We start from the raw sequence: 13,240 nt of genomic DNA, 5'->3' as shown, positions 1-13,240 counted from the left end.
AATAAAATTATTAACACAAACAAACCAATAAATCTAGTCAAACCTAAGTGAACATTTCTACTTGAGAACCAACTTATTACCTAACTCTAAACAAAACATTGGTTTCATTCTCACAACAGAAAAGGCTAGCACTTTCAAATAATAAAATAAAAACATGTTTTCCTTCTCTTTAACAATGTTGAAAATGCACAAAAAGGAACATAAGCCCATAATAGAATAGTGGGATCTAAAGTAGTAAATATATAGATCATGTACTTCCATCTTGGAGGAAAAGAATTGCATACTTTCGTAAAGGATGGGGTTGTTGAGTGCCAACACTTCACATGGGCTAAAGCCATGAAATAAAATCTGCAAGACTCAAGAAAAGCATTTCACACCACCCCCCAAAAAAGAGAGAATAAACCACAGGGATATAATTTGCTTAATCTCATTAAGGATGTCATATGAATTACACCTTTATGCACTTAACAAGACTACAAATCAAAAGAAACATCAAAATTTGCAGTCTTTCTCTACGTTCATTGCCCATGCAAATTTGACTAGTAGAGATTTCCTGAATATCTAGTAGAAAGAAAAAAGAAGAGAATTAATAACAATCCACCTAGATGGAAACCAAACAAACATTATACAAAACTTCTAAATCTAAAGAACAAAAATATGAATAAAACAACTACCTTTTCAATGCAAAGGTCATGGCGCTTGCACTAGGCAATTGTGATTCTTGGGTCCAAGTAATTTTTCTCACATGTTTCCAATGCCAAAGTCTTAAAATTATCCTTTCTTCTCATTATTAGCTTCGTTTTATCTATTTTAACCTTGGTTTGTTCAATTTTCTTTTGAATTTTACAACATGAGAAGGATTAACATTCTCATACCAATTATTCAAGCACACAACAAATAGGAATTCATAAATAAAATCATGATTCCACATAAAGGGAGATACTTTTTAGGATTGAATTTCCTCTTTGGCTTCCATTCTACATAATTTAGTGGTTGTTTCCCCCTTTTTTGCGTTGTTCAAATCTATTTCAAGCTCCTTTACAAGTTCCTATTTTCAATAAACTATAATGTTAAAGATCTAAACAAATAATTTGAACAAACTCTAACACTAAGATCTAAGACTCACTATCTCAAGTCTTTCTATGAAAGTAGACCTGGCCAATCTCAATAAATCTATACATTTTTATAAAACAATAAAAAATTGCAAACTCAATGCATCATCATTGTGGTAGTTATAAGCAAAACTACTTGTTTAAGAGGTACAATTCTAAAACTTAAAAAATATAATTTGTCAATAGATACATACATTTTTAATACAAGAATAAAAAAGTGCAAACTCCATTCAACTTCATTGTGGCAACTATAAGCACATCTTCTTGTTTAAGAGATATTGTTTTAAAAGATCAAATATATAACATACATTTCAAAAACTTGAAAAATACATTGTGTGTGCCTTTAATATGATGCAATAAAAATAGAGACATACCCCAAGTTCTGTCATTTTTCTCGATAATCTATCCATTTGAGCATTGTGTGACTTTGACATGGTTACAGAGAATTGCCACCTAAACAAGAACTCAAACATTTAAGAACCATTAGATCTCAGGGTTCTCATAAAACAAAACATATATACGTAGTCTAGTTTAAATGTTCAAAGAAACAATCAACAACAAGAATCTAGAAATTACGAAATGTGAATGTGCACTTGTCTCTTTGTTTGCTTGTTGATATGCAACAATCTTTTCTATTGTACCACTGCCAATTATGTCTTGAAGCTTTTGAAGGACCTGAAAACAAAAGACAAAACAATCATAAGAATCATTACATTGTGCTTAGAATTAAATCACTCCATAAGGTGTACATTAAATTGAAAGATATTTCGTAAATGAAGCCCATAAGAAAGGAATCAAAGAAATCATAATCCATATGATGAGTATAAATATAGCAAAGATGAACATTGATAAAAAAAACCAATTTCTAGGTACCACAGAACAATGCACTTCAAAAGGGACTACATTCAAGTTCTGTGATTTTGCAAGAATTTGGAAACAATTCTATAAAGGCTTGATGTTGTGATCTCAAATATTTAAATAGCACGTAGTGCAAGAGTGACTCTATTTAGTGAAAATATATAGTCCATATCTATATGATATACGAAACAATACACTTTATTAGTGCACATTAATTAGTTGATGAATGGTAAAGTATTTCTAGACAAAAAAATACCTTTAACATGCAGCTAAAGTACTAGCATATGCCAAACCATTCACCAGGGTATGGTTTGTGACCTATTAATTGAAATATGGGGCAACAATCATGCAAATTACTGGGGTTCAAACACCAGAGGCCATAGGGCTATTGTTTGACTCTAGGAGCTTTGGAAATCTTAATGTAATTAAATTTGATATTCTTGTACATAAGTACATTTGATCTATGTGTGCATTAGGGAGAACCATCTTTAAGGAATGCAACACATACCAATTTGTCCAATGTGATGGAGACATTATATGCTCTTAAGACTTTCTCTATGAGGCTAGGCATTATTTTCTTGAGATAAGCATTCAGTATATTTGGATCCAACCCATCAGATAAAAAATTGCCATTCTATTTACCTTAACTATACAAGTACAATTTATAACAAATATAACAAAATTGGTTTAGCTCGTATATAAGGCATTGTACAATACAATTTAGCATTCAACTAAAGCATGGATACCTTTTCTAAAATTATCGATAGTGATGTAAACTCATTCATCAATCTCAACCATATTGAAGTATCAGATATAATCTTTACCTAGGAAGTCAAGCTGAAAGAAAAGGCCTCATCCATCAGAAGCTTTAGAAAAGAAACAAATTGTCTATTTCATTTGTTGCTTGTGAGATTGCAGGTAACCAATCTTAAAGCATGAGACATAAAAAATTATAGTTATCATGTCACTTGGAGAAACTTTGGAGGAAGTAATTTCATATTTTCTACTTTCAGTGTACAACAACTAACTGTATCAACCTCATCATAATCCTATAATTTAAGAAAATAATAGAAATGTTATTCCAAAATAGTTAAATTAATAAGAGAGAACATCTACCTTTCACTTCTTACACAAAGTTGCATAATACTAGATCAATAATTAATTTGTATATCTAATTATTTTTCATTCTCTAAATCTGACAATAGATTGCATATAGGCATACAAGTTAACTTTCTAAATTTTCTGGATTGATGACCTATTCTAGTATCTACATGCCAAAAAAATTCCACAAGAAAGGAAGAAAAGCCTAAAAATAAATCAATGAAGAGTTGATATTCTTATTTTGGAATGCTTGCATGCAAAAATTTCTTCAATTAGCTAATTTTTACTATGTTTACTAATTGAAAAATTATCCAATGATTAGCCAACTCTATAAATGAAATATAAAAGTCATATCAAAAAAATCAAAATAACAAGTGGAAGAAAGAACAAGGAATAGTCTGAAGTTGTTCACATGGGGCAGTGAAATCAAAAACAGTGTATTCATAGAAAGAGAGAGACAACCCCAATAATTATTTATCTATACATCATAAGTCAAATGAAAAAATGACCTATTTTCTATAAATTAGCACACATAAATAATTGCTAAAAATTAACGACATTCTAAAAAGACACACAATACTTGTTTGGAATAAAATTCAGTTCGTGTTTGGACCAATTTGCAAATAGAGAAAAAATTGTAGCTAACTGCATTGTTAAAGTCCAATGATGCAACAACAACATTTCTTAAATGTTAATGAAAGCACACACAACAATATTAATTCAAAAATGTTCATGTATATTGTAAAGCGGAAAATCGATCAAGCCCTAGTTGCTCTCCCCTCTTCCAACTCCAAGGAGAGAGAAGGGAGGTTACTAGGGTTGACGGTTTTCACTTAGGGGAGACTTTACATTCAAAAGAGGGGTTGAAACCCACAAGATCCAATCCCACACAATGCAAGATTGGATTCTACATGAGTTTCAAGGGTTAAGACAGCAAGGCTACCCTCTTTTGTAAAGAATGTAGATAGAATGATTAAGCTAGGAATGCATAGAAAGTGAGAAAGATTCGCTTATAAACTGAGATAGGGATATAGTATGAAGCTGCGGACCTAGAATTAGCAGTAAAATGTTGATACGGCATTGTCTTGCAAATTTGAGCAAAAGTTGACAGGACGATGGCGCCCGGCGTGCACACGGTCCTCTGAAAAATCCGCGAAACGAAGGGGGATCTGTTCGTCTCTGCACAAGGATTTCAAATCTTCAATTTCAGCCGCGTACCTGCAACCTACACACAGAAAAGCGAAGATGATTAGGGGGTTAGGGATTAGGGGTTTGCCTTTAGGTCAAACCCCGGTTTTGGAATTAACCAAGAAATGAGAAATGTTGTAAATGTAAATGATTGTAATGTAAAACAAGTACTAATACCTTGTCGTAAGGATGTTTGTATCCTTATGTGCGAAGGTATAGATGTTGTTGTTTGTTGTATTGTTGTATGTTGTAGTATGTGATCTCCTCTTCAATGGTTGAATCCTTGTCTTGAATGCAACACTTAGCCTTGAATGGAGACTTAGAATGATCAATTGCTTGAAGGAATGTTTGAATGCTCGAATGCTTGAATGTTGTTTCCACCTTTTTTTTTTCTCCAAATGGGAGAGGAAAATGTAGTTTATATACTTGCCAATTAGGGTTAAAAGACTGATTTTCCTGACCTTAGGCCGACCAAGAAATGTTATTTTCCAATTTGCAAACAAAAAGACCCGAAGTCCCATAGGAGACCGGGCCCAAAATAGGGCCAGGGACCAGGGCGCTGGGCGCCATGGTCCTGGGGGACCAGGGCGATGGGTGCCCTGGTCCTGGGGACCAGGGTGCTGGGCGCCCTGGTCCTGAAGGACCAGGGCGCTGGGCGCTCTGGTCCCACCTCCCGGGACAGCAGGGTGCAAGGAGGGATCAGGCCAGGCTGCTGGAAAAATGCAGTTTTTGGTGTCGTGGATAAGTTTCAGGGTCTCCATTCAGGTTCTGTGTTGCGTCACCATCGTGAAGACCTAAATGTAGTTGAAATTACAAGTGTCACGATTTTAGGACGCTACATTTAGCCCCCACTTTAGCGGGAGTATAAGCGCATGCTCATACTTCCGGTAAAGTACAAGGAAACAATATTGAAAGACTTTCACCACGTCAAGGAGGCAAGATACACCAAGCCCCCAGTGGACTAAGGATCTTACGACTTCGATTGACAAAGTAAAAGGGAAGATCATGAGGGAGAACCATGACTATCAGTAGTAAGGTTCCCTCACTATGAGTCATGCAAGAAAAAAAGAAAAAAAAATTCAAGGCAGAGCTAAGTTCGCCAAGAAATTTTCAAGTATTCCTGAAGGGATAGACAGGGTGTATGCCCCCCTACGTTAAAGCGATCACACATGCCTCAACGAGGGTGATTGCTTTAACGTAGTGATACACATAAGAAATGAGAAGGGAAAGGAGCACGTTATCACAAAGATCTAGCCCCCAAGTGTGAGATAAACCCAAGGATAATAGACACAAAGCACGAGGTGACTTCACTTTCCTCGGGGTCAGTATGTTGTATGATAAGTCATGTATATATATCATATGTATGTATGCATAATTGTTCTTTATTCCCCAATCAAGGAAGGTCACCTAGAAGAAGGGAACACATGTGTCTTTTGAGTCAACATGAGAGAGACCAAAAGAGATCTCAATGCTTTGCATCGTCCTCAAGTAGACAACACTAAGGACAACAAATAGAAGAATGAGAATAACACATAGAAGAAGTAACAAAAGAGAGGAGGAGAGAATCTGCTATGTTAATGAAACTAGTCTAGCACGTCATCTACCCCCCGATCTTGCTGATCAATGTTTTGGGAAGGTAGGGAACACGCTAGAGGAGGAACATCCAACACAGCAGATGGAGCTATCACAAGATCCAAACAAGGGCTATGTTCATGTTCCAAGCCACGTTGTTCTTGTCTAGGAGCTAGGATAAATGCTTTAGAAAATTCATTAGATAAATGGTTATCAATATCAACAAGTTCATATTCACTATCAGAAGCAAGAGGAGTAACATTTTCATCATGAATAACATTTTCATCTATATCATCATCAAGATTTATAAAAATAGGATCTTTAACACGCACAGGATCAAGACCATCATGCATCTTATGTTTAGGAGATTTTGGAGAAAATGGAATAATGCCTGTTGAAGGTGTTTTTGGAGATTGCAAAGTTTGAGAAGCAGCTGCTTGAGCTCTAAGATGACGCTTTCGTCGACGTTCACGTGTAGAACGATTTCATCTAGTCTTAGTAGGAAGTGGAGAAGATTGAGGAGGAGGAATGTTCTCATCCTTATCACTTGGGTGTTTAGGTTGTGGACTCTTAGGCTAGATAATAGGAGAAGAGGAAGGTCTCTTCTCTCCATAAGAGGAAGGAGGAGGAACTGCTCCATATAAGGGAGGAATTTTTGGTTTAGGAAGAAGACCAAGTCCATCATGACGAGGAGGTATAGGTCTACTTTTAGAAGGTTTATTAGACATAGACATAGTCACATCCATAGGAATGGGTTGGGAATCTTCTTGAGGAAAGATATTAGTTTTATCTTTCAAAGGAAGAACTTCCTTCTCAAGAATGATAGGAATATCAAGTTTAGGTGTTCTAGGTTCACTTGGAGATAGGATCATATCTGTTTTCCACTTTTGATAAGATTTGAAAAGATGATCACTTCGCAGAGGAAGAGATTGGAATTGTTTAGGCCAAAAATAATCAATAGGAACGCTAGAAGTTCTTTCAGCTGTTTTAAAGAGACTATGATTGACAGTAACAACTTCACCATTATGGGGAAATTTAAAACACTTATGAATAGGAGAAGCAATAGCTTTCATGGAAGATAGCCAAGGATAGCCAAGCTTCACACGAAATTGTTCGGATGAAGGAATAATAGCAAAGTTCACATCAAGGGATTTGTTATGGACCTCAATAGGTAATGTAATAGAACCAATTGCAGGAGAAGAAAATGCATCAAATAATTTCACAACCACATCTGTTTTGTCATAGATCACTTGATTCAATTGCAAAGTAAAAAGAAATTCTTCAGTAATAACATTAACCATGCACGAAGGATCAATAAGCACTCCACGACAAGGTGTATTCTTGACTTTTGCAACTATGTATAAAGGACCATCAGGTGCCCTAATAGTTTCACTAGAATCAAATGTGATGGAAGGTTCTTTAGGGTTTTCTTGCTGCTCTACAAAGTTAATCACATTCGGAGTCATAGACACAAGACCATCAGATGAGAGAGAGGAATCATTAGTCTCAATTGCATTAGAGGTATGGGAAGGTAATGGATCAGTAAAAATCTGAAGATTTTGGTTAGGAGGAGCTACAGATGTATTGCCTTTACCATTCACTCCAGAAACAGAGATAATATTATTATCAATCAAATCTTGAATTTTACCCTTTAAAGCAAAACATTTTTCAGTATCATGCCCAGGTTGACGATGAAATTGACAAAAAGATTTGTTATCAAAATAAGGTGAATTTATCTTTGCAGGATCGATTTGCCTTATAGGAGGAAGAGTAAGCACATTTTGTTCCAATAACTTATTCATAATACTATGCAATAATTCATTCAAAGGAGTATACTTTCTTTCTTTCTTGAAAAATTTAGAAATAGGAGGCACACCTGATGCTGCATTCACATTGTTGTTGATGATGTTTTCATTGAATTTGATAGAATAGAATAAGAAGGCAATGAGCAATACCATTGTAAGGCTTTGTCTCTTAATGTTCTAGTAAACAGTTTTGCAAGCAACCTTTGGTCATAAGCAAAATCAGTACATATTGTTTGAAAAGTCTTAACATGTGTTAGAGGATCTCCTTTACCATTATAAAGCTCCAAATGCGGGATTTCAACATGTTTAGGGGGGATAGCTCGAACAATGTCAAGAGAAAGTGGGCTCGCAACATCAAATGTGGGCACACTAAACTTAGATTGATTCATAGAGGCAATTTGTTGCTGTAAAGAAGAGACAGTTTGTGCAAGATTGTTAATGGTCACTTCAGTCGAAGAATTCATATTAGATGTGTTAGATTGAGATGGAGGTGTTATGTTATTGAAAGAAGGTAAAGAGTAAGGTGGCAAGACACTATGATAGTTAGTCATAGGAGAGGATTGGACAAGAGGAACACTACAAGGAGGAATGGAATGGTTGAATGAATTGCCCCCTTGCGTCATGTTCATTTGTGGAGATGTAATAGGAACACTCATTGAAGGAATGAATGAAGAAGTCGAATTAAATGAAGGGAGAGGGTTAATTGAAGAAGAAGGATTGCCCCCATGACTGGTGATCATAGGAGGAATGTCTTGTATAGAAGTAGTCATTATGTTTGATGTAAAGGTAGGTATGCTAGCAATAGAAGTTGTCAAAGGATTAGAATGATTGACTTGAGTGGGAGGTTGTGTTTAACCTAAAGTTTCAGCACAACTCTTCATAGGCATCACATTCGAATCCACAATGTGTGCAATACCACGCAAAATATCAATTCCATTCTTATCACTTTGAAGCATGTGTTTTAGACCCTCAATTAAAGGAAGAGCTTGACTATCGGGGTATTCTTGAGACATCCATTGTCGAAAATCGTCAAATTGATTATCCAATTTCGCAAGTTGTTCTACAGAAACCTCATGGAGAGCTTCTTCATCATTAGGAGGATTAGAGGAATTACCCATGTCCTCGTTAAAAAGGCTATTCAAATTAGGTTCCATCTCCTCAGTAATTAAACCTTGGAATGACTTAATTCTACGGCTTCGTCTAACGGGAATGGTGTAAGTAGGGCTTATTGTTGTAAAACTCATGCACTAGAAAGGGAGAGAAGATTTCGAATTTAGAGGTAGCAAATTTCAGTAAAATCAGCCAATCTTCTAGATTTAAGCTGTTAAATGCAATCACGACAATCTCCCAAAATTTTAGAAAAAATGTCAGGGACCGTGGCGCTCGGAGTGCACACGGTCCTCGCAACTTTTTTCAAAACTTGTAGGGATGAAAGTTATGATGATTTTAGAGCTAATCTGAAAAAATTGAGTGATTTTACGATCTGTAGATAGGCCAAATTAAAGTTGCAATCTCAAAATTGAACCCTACCCAGATTGTCGAAAAATGCAAAATTTGAATTTTGAAAAAGAGAGGGAAACTGAAATTTTGAATTTTATGATTTTAGAGGGAATACCAAAAGCAATGCAAGTTTTGAAATTTAAAAGTTGACTCAATTTCACGCGAAATTCAATTTTGAAAGCGGAAACCAAAGTTGTTGTAATTAAGCACTTAATTTCAAAAGTCACAAATTGCAAGAATTTTGAATAAAGCACTGAAATTTCGAATGAATGTCGACACACTTTTCAGATTTAGGACAGTAAGAACACAATTTTGACACAAAATTTCAATTTCAACCATTTTTGAATGATTAAAAGCCCTAAACCAAGCAATCACAAGACCAACTTTGACTGTAATTTTGAAAGTGTTAGAATTGATAAAATCAGCCAAAATTCTGGATTTTAGCAGAAAAATACAGTAAGATCTAGCTCCTGAAATTTTGGAAAAAATGTCGGGGACAATGGCGCTCGGAGTGCACACGGTCCTCGCAACTTTTTTCCAAATTTTCAGGGATGAAAGATATTGTGATTTTATTGCGGAATCCAAAGTTACAGCTGATTTGGAGATGTTTTGATCAGTGAAATTGTCGGACAAAGGTTGAATCAAGAGGGTTTCAAAAATTAGGGTTTTGACACTTAACCACTTAATTTTCAGAATTAAAGCACAAATATGAATTGATAATTTGTAATAGAAGAGAAGATTTGAAACAAGCATTAACAATTAAACATTTCGCAAGCTCAATTACTAAAAAGAAAATTTTAGGGTTTTTATGCAATCAACCTCTAAAATTTGCAAAAGATCAAACATGGAAATGTAATCAAGGAATCAAATTTTCAAATCTAACCATGAATAATCAGAAAGGATGTTCACATCGGGTTCACCAAAATGTAAAGCGGAAAATCGATCGAACCCTAGTTGCTCTCCCCTCTTCCAACTCCAAGGAGAGAGAAGGGAGGTTACTAGGGTTGACGGTTTTCACTTAAGGGAGACTTTACATTCAAAAGAGGGGTTGAAACCCACAAGATCCAATCCCACACAATGCAAGATTGGATTCTACATGAGTTTCAAGGGTTAAGACAGCAAGGCTACCCTCTTTTGTAAAGAATGTAGATAGAATGATTAAGCTAGGAATGCATAGAAAGTGAGAAAGATTCGCTTATAAACTGAGATAGGGATATAGTATGAAGCTGCAGACCTAGAATTAGCAGTAAAATGTCGATATGGCATTGTCCTACAAATTTGAGCAAAATTTGACGGGACGATGGTGCCTGGCGTGCACACGGTCCTCCGAAAAATCCGTGAAACGAAGGGGGATCTGTTCGTCTTTGCACAAGGATTCCAGATCTTCAATTTCAGCCACGTACCTGCAACCTACACACAGAAAAGCGAAGACGATTGGGGGGTTAGGGATTAGGGGTTTGCCTTTAGGTCAAACCCCAGTTTTGGAATTAACCAAGAAATGAGAAATGATGTAAATGTAAATGATTGTAATGTAAAACAAGTACTAATACCTTGTTGTAAGGATTTTTGTATCCTTATGTGCGAAGGTTTAGATGTTGTTGTTTGTTGTATTGTTGTATGTTGTAGTATGTGATCTCCTCTTCAATGGTTGAATCCTTGTCTTGAATGCAACACTTAGCCTTGAATGGAGACTTAGAATGATCAATTGCTTGAAGGAATGTTTGAATGCTCGAATGCTTGAATGTTGTTTCCACCTTTTTTTTTTCTCCAAATGGGAGAGGAAAATGTAGTTTATATACTTGCCAATTAGGGTTAAAAGACTGATTTTCCCGACCTTAGGCCGACCAAGAAATGTTATTTTCCAATTTGCAAACAAAAAGACCCGAAGTCCCATAAGAGACCGGGCCCAAAATAGGACCAGGGACCAGGGCACTGGGCGCCATGGTCCTGGGGGACTAGGGAGCTGGGCGCTCTGGTCCCACCTCCCGGGACAGCAGGGTGCAAGGAGGGATCAGGATAGGGTGCTGGAAAAATGCAGTTTTTGGTGTCGTGGACAAGTTTCAGGGTCTCCATTTAGGTTCCATGTTGCGTCGCCATTGTGAAGACCTAAATGCAGTCAAAATTGCAAGTGTCGCAATTTTAGGACGCTACATATATAAAAATCTATTGTGAAAAATAAGCATCCTCTATTAGATCGCCTTTTGATTCCTAGCCCTTAAAGCAAGCCTTTCAATAAGATAAGTGGCATAAACAATTTGTCTCTCAGTTATATTTTGTGATTTGAAGTGTTTTGCGTATGAATCTCGAATATTATCTATGTAATCTTGCATGAACACAAAAAACAAAATCTTTACATCACAACATTTATTGGATACAAACCAACAAATGTTAGTTTAATTATTCCAAAAACGGTGACCAAAATTGAACAAGCACAAGAGAAGAAAATTACCTTGAGAATTCTTACCTTCTCATACTTCTCTATGTCACTTTGAACTTTAGAGAATTATTGGTATCCAAAAATATATACTTGAACTCCTTGAAATTGATTAAGTTATACCGAAAAGCCAATCATATGATAGTTTTGAAGACGTGCAAACATGAGAAGGAATGAAATGGTTAGTTAAAACAAGAAACAAGCATAACAACATAAATTAACAAAACTAAATATACCTTCCCAAGCTTGAATCCTTCCTCGAATTGAGCCTTGGATGAAGTGGAGGTGCCCTTGTGCTCCACTTAATTAGATTGGCTCCTTTGATGTGGATGTGGATTGCTCTCCTTTACTCAACAAGATTGGGTTATTGATTGTATATGGATTTGAGTTTGGGATTATGATGGATTTGGATAGATTTAGATTAGAAAATTGAAGGATTATGAGGGCATTATGATGGTATGATAGGTAGAAGATAGAAGAGAAATGGGCAGCATAAGATTAAAAGAATGATATTGTTTTTTGTTGAGGAAATTATCCTCCAATTTATAGATTGGAGGAGGCCAATGGAGGGCTAAGATTGATTTGATCATGAAGGGATAGGATTGGTTTGAGGTAGTGGGCATGGATCAAGGATACATTGAAGGAATAAAAAGGATTATAAAATTCCTTGGGAAAAGCGAGGGAAAGGAATTTGATAGGGGATTCAAAGAAATTTAAATTTCTTTGAGAGGCTCAAAGTTGATGTGACATGAGTGGCGGAATTTAATATTAGAGAATAATGATAAGTGGGATTAGGAAAAGTGATTTGTAGGAATCACATGACTAGGTTAATTAATTAAAATCAATTAACTGAGTGGGTTTAGAGGAAATAATTATTGGAGGGACCTTAGAAGAATAGGAGAATAATAAATTTATTTGGTAAATTAATTATTGGACAATACTGACAGGATTAATTAAATTTAATTTAATTAACACCGAGAGGAATATGATAACACAATTAAATTAATTAGTTATGTTGATAGGCTTAAATTGATTAAATATTGATTTAATTAATTTTAAGTGTCTATATTTTGCCCCTCTTTGATATAGCATCATGAAATGATGTTATATCAAAGAAGAATAAAACATAGTGTAAGAAAAGGATAAGGACTAGTATCATGATGCCCCAGTCATAAGATGAGGAAGAATGACGAGAAGGAAGGATGACGAGGAAGTAGTTGTATTCCTCCTTGAGAGGACATGCGGGTTCGAAGAATACGGATGTTCTCTCGAATGGATTAGAAGACTACGTAATGAAAGGATGAAGATGATGAAAGAGGGAACAAATGAATGGATTATAGTCTTGTGAATGAAAAGAGATAAAGAAATGATAAATGTATGGGATTTCTTGTTGAGAAAATATAGAGAGAAAACCCAGGTTTGATATTTCCATGGATAGTCAGCACCACTAATTATAAGAACCAGGATGATATGAAGATATGAGGCATGGACTAGCTCTATGTAAAATAGGTATGCCTTATACACAATCATACAATTGTTGATAAACACTAATGCAGGGTTGTGCATTCGTACAAGGAAAACCTTGGAACACACCATACTACAAAGATGATGCCCCATTATACCCAAGTTGAGACATACCAAGATATGTATAGGATAATCAAGGCAGCCAT

At 35.7% G+C, this 13,240-nt stretch overlaps 1 pseudogene; it reads right to left on the bottom strand.

Moving 5' to 3' along the window:
• Nucleotides 1-492: 492 nt before the first annotated feature.
• Nucleotides 493-13,240, bottom strand: part of LOC131035661 (DNA topoisomerase 1 alpha-like) — a 54,597-nt pseudogene continuing 41,849 nt past the window's right edge.

Source organism: Cryptomeria japonica, chromosome 6, assembly GCF_030272615.1.
Source record: "Cryptomeria japonica chromosome 6, Sugi_1.0, whole genome shotgun sequence".
Classification (NCBI taxonomy): domain Eukaryota; kingdom Viridiplantae; phylum Streptophyta; class Pinopsida; order Cupressales; family Cupressaceae; genus Cryptomeria; species Cryptomeria japonica.
The sequence above is the reverse complement of the archived record's forward strand: the minus strand, read 5'-3'. Positions and strand labels throughout refer to the sequence as shown.